Consider the following 12,751-nt stretch of genomic DNA (forward strand, 5'->3'; position numbering starts at 1 on the left):
AGAACCAAAACCAGTAGGAATAGAAATTACCAGTAGTCAATAAAAAGCAGAAGTTGTCGATTCGCTCAAATCAGAAACAGTACTTAGTACTCAAAGGCTTCGAAACCAGAAGCATTACTTAGTACTCCAACGCTTAGAAATCAGAAGCAGAACTTGACTTCACTAGATCAGTACTTAACGGCCTTTACTCAATTGTTTCTATCTTAAATGTTACCGTTACTTTACCTAGTACTAAGCATTAATTGCACCATCAATGCTGTACAAAGCCATTTAATTTGCCTTACCAGTTTTGGTATAAAACAAGACTGATTGTGTTGAAAGCTTTATGCAGGATCCATTTTAGGAAATAAAGTTGTTCTCATCAGAAGTCAAGGAGCCGTTTTCAATTATAGACGTTGGACTCAAGTTATCTCTATATATTAATGGATCAAACCATTTTAGAAGAGACGTTTATTATTTTAAAAGGAAATTTATCTATCCAACATTTCATTGAGCAACCGCGAACCAATTGTTATCTTTCAAAGCTCAACTTACAAGAAAAGCAGTACACGCCTCATATCTTACATCTGATCCTTGGAGATCATTTTGTACTGATGTTTCTTCACCTCTTCAAGATAAAAGTAAGGGAAAACTCATCTATGAACCACCATTCAACGCCACCAAATCATCCGTTATCTCTGGTATTGATCTTCATTTCGAAGAAATTGAGAATTCTGCCAATGAAGCAATGACTTTCTTTGATGAATGGCACAAGGCTCGCGTATTCCATCCTACCACATTCTTCAGAACTCTAGGCGTTTTTGGAAAAATGGTGAAAAATGAGAGAAAGGTTTTTCATCTTGCCAAGACAGAAAATGTGATTGAAGCGATGAAACGCCGAAGCTTCATTTTTGAACAGCTTAAATATCATAAGCTAGAATCGGTGTTGAAGACTCTTCAGTTAAATTTTGATGCCTTGATTCCCACTGCTGCCCAAGATCAGAATGTGATCCTTATTCTTACTGACAGTTTGAAGATGATGAAAGAGCAACTTCTTGCTCAGGAACAGGCATTTGGAGACCCTGAACAATATTCAGTAGGCTTCATTCTAGAAATTGATCAAGCTAAGCCAGTTGAGGAAAGAACTAAAGCTCTTCCAGAAGCTAAGGTTTCTAGTACTCCTGCCTCTCCCCAGTTGTCTACTCAATACTCTCCTCTCATCTCTGTTCGTGAACTTGCTTCAGTAGATGAAGTAGTTCAATCTATTACTGTCTATGTCTCTGCTGCACCAGACGCAGCCACAATTATTGAATCAGTTCATCCAGCAGACCAACCAATGGAAGAATCCAATGCTGCCCAATCTCCATCACTGCCGAATTTAGATATTTTCTCAAATAAACATCAAGCAGTAATGAGAGCTATCCAAAATGATCCAATCCCAGCGGTTGAACAAATGGAGACAATGGAAGCCACGCAACCTGAAGAGAAAACCTTTTCTGAACCTTCTGCTGCTGCAGATAGACCTTATGCTGAACTCTCTACTGCTATCACTACCGCTTCAGTAGACTTTGTCCCTTCTATTGCCTTAGTTGTTCTTTCTACTGAATCACCCGCTCAAGTGGCTCATATTGCGCATGTTGCTGAAATCGAAGGACGAATACTAGCCAGAAGCCCATCACCAGAAGAAGAACAATTCAATCTTGAATCTGAGATTGATATACTGAAAAGAACTGTTGACAGAATTTCCGAAATCGTCAAGAAGTTATCTTTTAATCATGCTGGTGAAGTCAGTGCCACCGAATTTTATAGAAAATGTGCAATGAATTATATCCTTACCACGGCAGAATCACTGACAAAACTTGAGGTTGAATCTGACATCTTCAGGAAAAATGTCATGGCTAGTTATTCTAACCTCGCGCTCGGTCAGACTGATGTGATTCATACTATTTCTGCTCAAAACTCGTCTCTTCAATCCATCTCCACTCAAATTGCGGCTACTGACTCCAAAATCGGAACTATCAACACTCAGATTGAGTCTCAATCTCAATCGATTCAGGCTCTGAATGAACAAGTATCAAGTCAAACCCTGATTCTGGAGATATTTCAAACTGGGCTTCTTACCCTTACTGGACGAGTGGATCTCTTACTTACTCAAGTTCAGGCGCTTGATGCCAAAAAAAGGGAAATAGAAGGCAGATCGATAACAGAAAGAAGAACTGAAGGGCATGCTGCAGAACCATCTTACAGAAATCAAGACCCTCAGGATGATGAACCTTTGTTCCGAGATATTGGAACAGATGACTAAGATTTCTTACTGCCTTAAACCATGTTTAACTGTTTATTTACTTATTAATCATTTTCGTGATAATTGTTATCTGCTTTATTATTCATCGCTACTAACTTCTAGGTCTTGGCATCAACGCAAAGGGGGAAATTGTTAGACTCAATTTAGTTGTGGTGATGAGAACCAAAACCAGTAGAAATAGAAATTACCAGTAGTCAATAAAAAGCAGAAGCTGTCGATTTGCTCAAATCAGAAGCAGTACTTAGTACTCAAAGGCTTCGAAACCAGAAGCAGTACTTAGTACTCAAAGGCTTAGAAATCAGAAGCAGAACTTGACTTCACTAGATCAGTACTTAACGGCCTTTACTCAATTGTTTCTATCTTAAATGTTACCATTACTTTACCTAGTACTAAGCATTAATTGCACCATCAATGCTGTACAAAGTCATTTAATTTCCCTTACCAGTTTTGGTATAAAACAAGACTGATTGTGTTGAAAGCTTTATGCATGATCCATTTTAGGAAATAAAGCTGTTCTCATCAGAAGTCATGAAGCCGTTTTCAATTATAGACGTTGGACTCAAGTTATCTCTATATATTTATGGATCAAACCATTTTAGAAGATACGTTGATTATTTTAAAAGGAAATTTATCTATCCAACATTTCATTGAGCAACCGCGAACCAATTGTTATCTTTCAAAGCTCAACTTACAAGAAAAGCAGTACACGCCTCATATCTTACATCTGATCCTTGGAGATCATTTTGTACTGATGTTTCTTCACCTCTTCAAGATAAAGGTAAGGGAAAACTCATCTATGAACCACCATTCAATGCCGNACAATGGAATCCACGCAACCTGAAGAGAAAACCTTTTCTGAACCTTCTGCTGCTGCAGATAGACCTTATGCTGAACTCTCTACTGCTATCACTACCGCTTCAGTAGACTTTGTCCCTTCTATTGCCTTAGTTGTTCTTTCTACTGAATCACCCGCTCAAGTGGCTCATATTGCGCATGTTGCTGAAATCGAAGGACGAATACTAGCCATAAGCCCATCACCAGAAGAAGAACAATTCAATCTTGAATCTGAGATTGATATACTGAAAAGAACTGTTGACAGAATTTCCGAAATCGTCAAGAAGTTATCTTTTAATCATGCTGGTGAAGTCAGTGCCACCGAATTTTATAGAAAACGTGCAATGAATTATATCCTTACCACGGCAGAATCACTGACAAAACTTGAGGTTGAATCTGACATCTTCATGAAAAATGTCATGGCTAGTTATTCTAACCTCGCGCTCGGTCAGACTGATGTGATTCATACTATTTCTGCTCAAAACTCGTCTCTTCAATCCATCTCCACTCAAATTGCGGCTACTGACTCCAAAATCGGAACTATCAACACTCAGATTGAGTCTCAATCTCAATCGATTCAGGCTCTGAATGAACAAGTATCAAGTCAAACCCTGATTCTGGAGATATTTCAAACTGGGCTTCTTACCCTTACTGGACGAGTGGATCTCTTACTTACTCAAGTTCAGGCGCTTGATGCCAAAAAAAGGGAAATAGAAGGCAGATCGATAACAGAAAGAAGAACTGAAGGGCATGCTGCAGAACCATCTTACAGAAATCAAGACCCTCAGGATGATGAACCTTTGTTCCGAGATATTGGAACAGATGACTAAGATTTCTTACTGCCTTAAACCATGTTTAACTGTTTATTTACTTATTAATCATTTTCGTGATAATTGTTATCTGCTTTATTATTCATCGCTACTAACTTCTAGGTCTTGGCATCAACGCAAAGGGGGAAATTGTTAGACTCAATTTAGTTGTGGTGATGAGAACCAAAACCAGTAGAAATAGAAATTACCAGTAGTCAATAAAAAGCAGAAGCTGTCGATTTGCTCAAATCAGAAGCAGTACTTAGTACTCAAAGGCTTCGAAACCAGAAGCAGTACTTAGTACTCAAAGGCTTAGAAATCAGAAGCAGAACTTGACTTCACTAGATCAGTACTTAACGGCCTTTACTCAATTGTTTCTATCTTAAATGTTACCATTACTTTACCTAGTACTAAGCATTAATTGCACCATCAATGCTGTACAAAGTCATTTAATTTCCCTTACCAGTTTTGGTATAAAACAAGACTGATTGTGTTGAAAGCTTTATGCATGATCCATTTTAGGAAATAAAGCTGTTCTCACCAGAAGTCATGAAGCCGTTTTCAATTATAGACGTTGGACTCAAGTTATCTCTATATATTTATGGATCAAACCATTTTAGAAGATACGTTGATTATTTTAAAAGGAAATTTATCTATCCAACATTTCATTGAGCAACCGCGAACCAATTGTTATCTTTCAAAGCTCAACTTACAAGAAAAGCAGTACACGCCTCATATCTTACATCTGATCCTTGGAGATCATTTTGTACTGATGTTTCTTCACCTCTTCAAGATAAAGGTAAGGGAAAACTCATCTATGAACCACCATTCAATGCCGCCAAATCATCCGTTATCTCTGGTATTGATCTTCATTTGGAAGAAATTGAGAATTCTGCCAATGAAGCAATGATTTTCTTTGATGAATGGCACAAGGCTCGCGTATTCCATCCTATCACATTCTTCAGAACTCTAGGCATTTTTGGAAAAATGGTGAAAAATGAGAGAAAGGTTTTTCATCTTGCCAAGACAGAAAATGTGATTGAAGCTATGAAACACCGAAGATTCATTTTTGAGCAGCTTAAATATCATAAGCTGGAATCAGTGTTGAAGACTCTTCAGTTAAATTTTGATGCCTTGATTCCCACTGCTGCCCAAGATCAGAATGTGATCCTTATTCTTACTAACCGTTTGAAGATGATGAAAGAGCAACTTCTTGCACAGGAACAGACATTTGGAGACCCTGAACAATATTCAGTAGGCTTCATTCAAGAAATTGATCAAGCTAAGCCAGTTGAGGAAAGAACTAAAGCTCTTCCAGAAGCTAAGGTTTCTAGTACTCCTGCCTCTCCCCAGTTTTCTACTCAATACTCTCCTCTCATCTCTGTTCGTGAACTTGCTTCAGTAGATGAAGTAGTTCATTCTATTATTGTCGATGTCTCTGCTGCACCAGACGCTGCCACAATTGTTGAATCAGTTCATCCAGCGGAACAACCAATGGAAGAATCCAATGCTACCCAATCTCCATCACTGCCGAATTTAGAGATTTTCTCAACTAAACATCAAGCAGTAATGAGAGCTATCCAAAATGATCCAATCCCAGCGGTTGAACAAATGGAGACAATGGAAGCCACGCAACCAGAAGAGAAAACCTTTTCTGAACCTTCTGCTGCTGCAGATAGACCTTATACTGAACTCTCTACTGCTATCACTACCGCTTCAGTAGACTTTGTCCCTTCTATTGCCTTAGTTGTTCTTTCTACTGAATCACCCGCTCAAGTGGCTCATATTGCGCATGTTGCTGAAATCGAAAGACGAATACTAGCCAGAAGCCCATCACCAGAAGAAGAACAATTCAATCTTGAATCTGAGATTGATATACTGAAAAGAACTGTTGACAGAATTTCCGAAATCGTCAAGAAATTATCTTTTAATCATGCTGGTGAAGTCAGTGCCACCGAATTTTTCAGAAAGCGTGCAATGAATTATATCCTTACCACGGCAGAATCACTGACAAAACTTGAGGTTGAATCTAACATCTTTAGGAAAAATGTCTTGGCTAGTTATTCTAACCTCGCGCTCGGTCAAACTGATGTGATTCATACTATTTCTGCTCAAAACTCGTCTCTTCAATCCATCTCCACTCAAATTGCGGCTACTGACTCCAAAATCGGAACTATCAACACTCTGATTGAGTCTCAATCTCAATCGATTCAGGCTCTGAATGAACAAGTTTCAATTCAAACCCCGATTCTGGAGATATTGCAAACTGGGTTTCTTACCCTTACTGGACAAGTCGATCTCTTACTTACTCAAGTTCAGGCGCTTGATGCCAAAAAGGGGGAAATAGAAGGCAGACCGATAACAGAAAGAAGGACTGAATGGCATGCTGCAGAACCATCTTACAGAAATCAAGACCCTCAGGATGATGAACCTATGTTCCGAGATATTGGAACAGCTGACTAAGATTTCTTACTGCCTTAAACCATGTTTAACTGTTTATTTACTTATTAATCATTTTCGTGATAATTTTTATCTGCTTTATTATTCATCGCTACTAACTTCTAGGTTTTGGCATTAACGCAAAGGGGGAAATTGTTAGACTTAATTTAGTTGTGGTGATGAGAACCAAAACAAGTAGGTATAGAAGTTACCAGTAGTCAATAAAAAGCAGAAGCTGTCGATTCGCTCAAATCAGAAGCAGTACTTAGTACTCAAAGGCTTCGAAACCAGAAGCATTACTTAGTACTCAAAGGCTTAGAAATCAGAAGCAGAACTTGACTTCACTATATCAATACTTAACGGCCTTTACTCAATTGTTTTTATCTTAAATGTTACCGTTACTTTACCTAGTACTAAGCATTAATTGCACCATCAATGTTGTACAAAGTCATTTAATTTGCCTTACCAGTTTTGGTATAAAACAAAACTGATTGTGTTGAAAGCTTTATGCAGGATCCATTTTAGGAAATAAAGCTGTTCTCATCAGAAGTCAAGGAGCCGTTTTCAATTATAGACGTTGGACTCAAGTTATCTCTATATATTTATGGATCAAACCATTTTAGAAGAGACGACGATTATTTTAAAAGGAAATTTATCAATTCAACATTTCATTGAGCAACCGCGAACCAATTGTTATCTTTCAAAGCTCAACTTACAAGAAAAGCAGTACACGCCTCATATCTTACATCTGATCCTTGGAGATCATTTTGTACTGATGTTTCCTCACCTCTTCAAGATAAAGGTAAGGGAAAACTCATCTATGAACCACCATTCAACGCCGCCAAATCATCCGTTATCTCTGGTATTGATTTTCATTTGGAAGAAATTGAGAATTCTGCCAATGAAGCAATGACTTTCTTTGCTGAATGGCACAAGGCTCGCGTATTCCATCCTACCACATTCTTCAGAACTCTCGGCGTTTTTGGAAAAATGGTGAAAAATGAGAGAAAGGTTTTTCATCATGCCAAGACAGAAAATGTGATTGAAGCTATGAAACGCCGAAGCTTCATTTTTTAACAGCTTAAATATCAGAAGCTGGAATCAGTGTTGAAGACTCTTCAGTTAAATTTTGATGCCTTGATTCCCACTGCTGCCCAAGATCAGAATGTGATCCTTATTCTTATTGACAGTTTGAAGATGATGAAAGAGCAACTTCTTGCTCAGGAACGGGCATTTGGAGACCCTGAACAATATTCAGTAGGCTTCATTCTAGAAATTGATTAAGCTAAGCCAGTTGAGGAAAGAACTAAAGCTCTTCCAGAAGCTAAAGTTTCTAGTACTCCTGCCTCTCCCCAGTTGTCTACTCAATACTATCCTCTCATCTCTGTTCGTGAACTTCCTTCAGTAGATGAAGTAGTTCAATCTATTATTGTCGATGTCTCTGCTGCACCAGACGCAGCCACAATTGTTGAATCAGTTCATCCAGCGGACCAACCAATGGAAGAATCCAATGCTGCCCAATCTCCATCACTGCCGAATTTAGATATTTTCTCAAATAAACATCAAGCAGTAATGAGAGCTATCCAAAATGATCCAATCCCAGCGGTTGAACAAATGGAGGCAATGGAAGCCACGCAACCAGAAGAGAAAACCTTTTCTGAACCTTCTGCTGCTGCAGATAGACCTTATGCTGAACTGTCTACTGCTATCACTACCGTTCCAGTAGACTTTGTCCCTTCTACTGCCTTAGTTGTTCTTTCTACTGAATCACCCGCTCAAGTGGCTCATATTTTGCATGTTGCTGAAATCAAAGGACGAATACTAGCCAGAAGCCCATCACCAGAAGAAGAACAATTCAATCTTGAATCTGAGATTGATATACTGAAAAGAACTGTTGACAGAATTTCCGAAATCGTCAAGAAATTATCTTTTAATCATGCTGGTGAAGTCAGTGCCACCGAATTTTTCAGAAAGCGTGCAATGAATTATATCCTTACCACGGCAGAATCACTGACAAAACTTGAGGTTGAATCTAACATCTTTAGGAAAAATGTCTTGGCTAGTTATTCTAACCTCGCGCTCGGTCAAACTGATGTGATTCATACTATTTCTGCTCAAAACTCGTCTCTTCAATCCATCTCCACTCAAATTGCGGCTACTGACTCCAAAATCGGAACTATCAACACTCTGATTGAGTCTCAATCTCAATCGATTCAGGCTCTGAATGAACAAGTTTCAATTCAAACCCCGATTCTGGAGATATTGCAAACTAGGCTTCTTACCCTTACTGGACAAGTGGATCTCTTACTTACTCAAGTTCAGGCGCTTGATGCCAAAAAGGGGGAAATAGAAGGCAGACCGATAACAGAAAGAAGGACTGAATGGCATGCTGCAGAACCATCTTACAGAAATCAAGACCCTCAGGATGATGAACCTTTGTTCCGAGATATTGGAACAGCTGACTAAGATTTCTTACTGCCTTAAACCATGTTTAACTGTTTATTTACTTATTAATCATTTTCGTGATAATTTTTATCTGCTTTATTATTCATCGCTACTAACTTCTAGGTTTTGGCATTAACGCAAAGGGGGAAATTGTTAGACTTAATTTAGTTGTGGTGATGAGAACCAAAACAAGTAGGTATAGAAGTTACCAGTAGTCAATAAAAAGCAGAAGCTGTCGATTCGCTCAAATCAGAAGCAGTACTTAGTACTCAAAGGCTTCGAAACCAGAAGCATTACTTAGTACTCAAAGGCTTAGAAATCAGAAGCAGAACTTGACTTCACTAGATCAGTACTTAACGGCCTTTACTCAATTGTTTTTATCTTAAATGTTACCGTTACTTTACCTAGTACTAAGCATTAATTGCACCATCAATGCTGTACAAAGTCATTTAATTTGCCTTACCAGTTTTGGTATAAAACAAGACTGATTGTGTTGAAAGCTTTATGCAGGATCCATTTTAGGAAATAAAGCTGTTCTCATCAGAAGTCAAGGAGCCGTTTTCAATTATAGACGTTGGACTCAAGTTATCTCTATATATTTATGGATCAAACCATTTTAGAAGAGACGACGATTATTTTAAAAGGAAATTTATCAATCCAACATTTCATTGAGCAACCGCGAACCAATTGTTATCTTTCAAAGCTCAACTTACAAGAAAAGCAGTACTCGCCTCATATCTTACATCTGATCCTTGGAGATCATTTTGTACTGATGTTTCTTCACCTCTTCAAGATAAAGGTAAGGGAAAACTCATCTATGAACCACCATTCAACGCCGCCAAATCATCCGTTATCTCTGGTATTGATTTTCATTTGGAAAAAATTGAGAATTCTACCAATGAAGCAATGACTTTCTTTGATGAATGGCACAAGGCTCGCGTATTCCATCCTACCACATTCTTCAGAACTCTAGGCGTTTTAGGAAAAATGGTGAAAAATGAGAGAAAGGTTTTTCATTTTGCCAAGACAGAAAATGTGATTGAAGCTATGAAACGCCGAAGCTTCATTTTTGAACAGCTTAAATATCAGAAGCTGGAATCAGTGTTGAAGACTCTTCAGTTAAATTTTGATGCCTTGATTCCCACTGCTGCCCAAGATCAGAATGTGATCCTTATTCTTACTGACAGTTTGAAGATGATGAAAGAGCAACTTCTTGCTCAGGAACAGACATTTGGAGACCTTGAACAATATTCAGTAGGCTTCATTCCAGAAATTGATCAAGCTAAGCCAGTTGAGGAAAGAACTAAAGCTCTTCCAGAAGCTAAGGTTTCTAGTACTCCTGCCTCTCCCCAGTTGTCTACTCAATACTCTCCTCTCATCTCTGTTCGTGAACTTGCTTCAGTAGATGAAGTAGTTCAATCTATTACTGTTGATGTCTCTGCTGCACCAGACGCAGCCACAATTGTTGAATCAGTTCATCCAGCGGACCAACCAATGGAAGAATCCAATGCTGCCCAATCTCCATCACTGTCGAATTTAGAGATTTTCTCAACTAAACATCAAGCAGTAATGAGAGCTATCCAAAATGATCCAATCCCAGCGGTTGAACAAATGGAGGCAATGGAAGCCACGCAACCAGAAGAGAAAACCTTTTCTGAACCTTCTGCTGCTGCAGATATACCTTATGCTGAACTGTCTACTGCTATCACTACCGTTCCAGTAGACTTTGTCCCTTCTACTGCCTTAGTTGTTCTTTCTACTGAATCACCCGCTCAAGTGGCTCATATTGCGCATGTTGCTGAAATCAAAGGACGAATACTAGCCAGAAGCCCATCACCAAAAGAAGAACAATTCAATCTTGAATCTGAGATTGATATACTGAAAAGAACTGTTGACAGAATTTCCAAAATCGTCAAGAAGTTATCTTTTAATCATGCTGGTGAAGTCAGTGCCACCGAATTTTTCAGAAAACGTGCAATGAATTATATCCTTACCACGACAGAATCACTGACAAAACTTGAGGTTGAATCTGACATCTTCAGGAAAAATGTCTTGGCTAGTTGTTCTAACCTCGCGCTCGGTCATACTGATGTGATTCATACTATTTCTGCTCAAAACTCGTCTCTTCAATTCATCTCCACTCAAATTGCGGCTACTGACTCCAAAATCGGAACTATCAACACTCAGATTAAGTCTCAATCTCAATCGATTCAGGCTCTGAATGAACAAGTTTCAAGTCAAACCCCGATTCTGGAGATATTGCAAACTGGGCTTCTTACCCTTACTGGACGAGTGGATCTCTTACTTACTCAAGTTCAGGCGCTTGATGCCAAAAAGGGAGAAATAGAAGGCAGACCGATAACAGAAAGAAGAACTGAAGGGCATGCTGCAGAACCATCTTACAAAAATCAAGACCCTCAGGATGATGAACCTTTGTTCCGAGATATTGGAACAGATGACTAAGATTTCTTACTGCCTTAAACCATGTTTAACTGTTTATTTTCTTATTAATCATTTTCGTGATAATTGTTATCTGCTTTATTATTCATCGCTACTAACTTCTAGGTTTTGGCATCAATGCAAAGGGGGGAATTGTTAGACTTAATTTAGTTGTGGTGATGAGAACCAAAACCAGTAGGAATAGAAATTACCAGTAGTCAATAAAAAGCAGAAGCTGTCGATTCGCTCAAATCAGAAGCAGTACTTAGTACTCAAAGGCTTCGAAACCAGAAGCAGTACTTAGTACTCAAAGGCTTAGAAATCAGAAGCAGAACTTGACTTCACTAGATCAGTACTTAACGGCCTTTACTCAATTGTTTCTATCTTAAATGTTACCGTTACTTTACCTAGTAATAAGCATTAATTGCACCATCAATGCTGTACAAATTCATTTAATTTGCCTTACCAGTTTTGGTATAAAACAAGACTGATTGTATTGAAAGCTTTATGCAGGATCCATTTTAGGAAATAAAGTGGTTCTCATCAGAAGTCAATGAGCCGTTTTCAATTATAGACGTTGGACTCAAGTTATCTCTATATATTTATGGATCAAACAATTTTAGAAGAGACGTTGATTATTTTAAAAGGAAATTTATCTATCCAACATTTCATTGAGCAACCGCAAACCAATTGTTATCTTTCAAAGCTCAACTTACAAGAAAAACAGTACACGCCTCATATCTTACATCTGATCCTTGGAGATCATTTTGTACTAATGTTTCTTCATCTCTTCAAGATATACACTTTACGATAATTTTCGAAGAGGAGTTTGTAATCTGGAAAAGAGTCTTTTCCAGAACCTTGTTGTATTAAACTATATTGTGTTGAGTTACTAAGAGTTTCAATAGGCAAATGATAAGTCCTGCTGAAGTGGGAGTGTACAAGTGTTGTACTGTAAAATCCAAAGTCTTTTAGTGATACCTTCTGGAAACAGAAGAAGGGGAGACTTAGAAGATTTTATCTTCGAACTTCCAGAAACAACTACTATTCTACTGCCTACTATTATTACTATTGTCACATTACTCTATCGGATCGTTTCCGCACTTATTATTTTGATCTGCTGGACTTACGCTTGAACAAGAACAGCTACAATCTCTAACAGGATTCTAGCACCCTTTGCAAAAACTATTATCAAAGGAAAGAGTTTATTCACCCCCCTCCCCTCTAAACTCGACATCGATCCCCAAAAACTTCACAGTCCGAGACCATTCCAAGAAGCCATTCTGGAAAAACGACCAAAAATTCTTGTATTATTGGAATATCTTCTAACTTCAGCTCAACTCCTTCCTGCACTTCGTTTACCATTGCTAGATAAACTTATTCGCTCGATTTTCTGGCTTTCCAAGTCTGAGAAACGAAAAGAATGTATTTTCATTTCTTGCCATTGTAATAGTACATCATTTCTTCTTGGTTCGGGGTTCGGAGTTTGACATTCTTACTC

This window comes from Primulina huaijiensis, chromosome 1 (assembly GCF_012295235.1).
Source record: "Primulina huaijiensis isolate GDHJ02 chromosome 1, ASM1229523v2, whole genome shotgun sequence".
NCBI classification, from domain to species: domain Eukaryota; kingdom Viridiplantae; phylum Streptophyta; class Magnoliopsida; order Lamiales; family Gesneriaceae; genus Primulina; species Primulina huaijiensis.